The sequence below is a fragment of the Condylura cristata genome, unplaced genomic scaffold (genome assembly GCF_000260355.1).
Source record: "Condylura cristata isolate star-nosed mole 26May11 unplaced genomic scaffold, ConCri1.0 scaffold00077, whole genome shotgun sequence".
Classification (NCBI taxonomy): domain Eukaryota; kingdom Metazoa; phylum Chordata; class Mammalia; order Eulipotyphla; family Talpidae; genus Condylura; species Condylura cristata.
This window is the reverse complement of record NW_004567178.1, coordinates 1,622-3,395: the sequence shown is the minus strand read 5'-3', so window position 1 is coordinate 3,395 and position 1,774 is coordinate 1,622.

Below are 1,774 nucleotides of genomic sequence, written 5' to 3'. Positions count from 1 at the left end.
GCCCCCCCATCTGCAAAACACCCACTGGCGGGGCACCCTTGGGGGTACCCCTGGGCTAGGGGTGAGCCCGCCAAGGAGGAAACCCGGAGCGTCCAGCACCCCAAGGCAGAAGCTCAGTGAGCAGAACAGACCTACAGGCACAGACATGGGGACCCCAGGGGCGAGCCGGGGACACGGGACAAGCCCCAGATCTCCGCCTGGGGGCCGACGTGCTGGGGCAGTGGTGACGTGGGTGCAGTTCCAGTGACTGGCAGAGGGCGGACGCGACGTGCCAGGAGTGAACCTCACGAGGCCCAAAAACCGCCCCGTTGCACCCCTGAGGTCCGTGGAGGGCCCCGAGACAAGGTCACCCCCATAAAAACTTTAAAATCTGCAGCCCAGAGCAGCCCAGTGCTCAGCAGCCGGAACTGAGAGACCGAGGTGGGCACCAGCAGATGGATGGACACACAGACTGGTGTGCCCACGCCAGAGTACCACACAGCCCCGAACAAGGGCGCCGCTGCCCCATGGGTGGTCCAGGGGGAGGAGCGGACACTGAGGGTCAGCCGGGTGGGGTCCACGGACAGGGAGTGGCCTCGTGGTGCCGGGGGCTGGGAGCCAGGACACTCTGACCCCGCCAGGGAGTACTACACAGCCCCGAACAAGGGCGCCGCTGCCCCATGGGTGGTCCAGGGGGAGGAGCGGACACTGAGGGGTCAGCCGGCTGGGGTCCACGGACAGGGAGTGGCCTCGTGGTGCCGGGGGCTGGGGGCCAGGACACTCTGACCCCTCCAGGGAGTACCACACAGCCCCGAACAAGGGCGCCGCTGCCCCATGGGTGGTCCAGGGGGAGGAGCGGACACTGAGGGTCAGCTGGGTGGGGTCCATGGACAGGGAGTGGCCTCGTGGGGCTGGGGGCCAGGGCACTCTGACCCCTCCAGGGAGTACTACACAGCTCTGAACAAGGGCGCCCGCTGCCCCATGGGTGGTCCAGGGGGAGAAGCGGACACTGAGGGGTCAGCCGGGTGGGGTCCACGGACAGGGAGTGGCCTCATGGTGCCGGGGGCTGGAGGCCAGGACACTCTGACCCCACCAGGGAGTACTACAAAGCCCCGAACAAGGACTCCTGCTGCCCCATGGGTGTTCCCCGAGGACAGGAGGCCCAGGGGGAGACACTGAGGGTCAGCCGGGTGGGGTCCACGAAGAGGGAGTGGCCTCGTGGGGCCTGGGGCTAGGGTCTAGGGCGTTGTGACCTCACCAGGGAGTACTACACAGCCCCGAACAAGGACTCCTGCTGCCTAGTGGGTGTTCCCCGAGGACAGGAGGCCCAGGGAGACACTGAGGGTCAGCCGGGTGGGGTCCACGGACAGGGAGTGGCCTCGTGCTGCCGGGGGCTGGGGGCCAGGTTGCTCTGACCCCGCCAGGGAGTACTACACAGCCCCGAACAAGGGTGCCCGCTGGCCCATGGGTGGTCCCCAAGGACACCAGGCCCAGGGGGAGAAGCGGACGCTGAGGGTCAGCCGGGTGGGGTCCACGGACAGGGAGTGGCCTCGTGGGGCCTGGGGCTAGGATCTAGGGCGTTGTGACCTCACCAGGGAGTACTACACAGCCCCGAACAAGGACTCCTGCTGCCCAGTGGGTGTTCCCCGAGGACAGGAGGCACAGGGGGGGACACTGAGGGTCAGCCGGGTGGGGTCCACGGACAGGAAGTGGCCTCGTGGGGCCGGGGGCCAGGACGCTCTGACTGGTCATGGCAGGGGGCTGCTCTGGCAGGCGGGAACATTCCGGAAGCGGA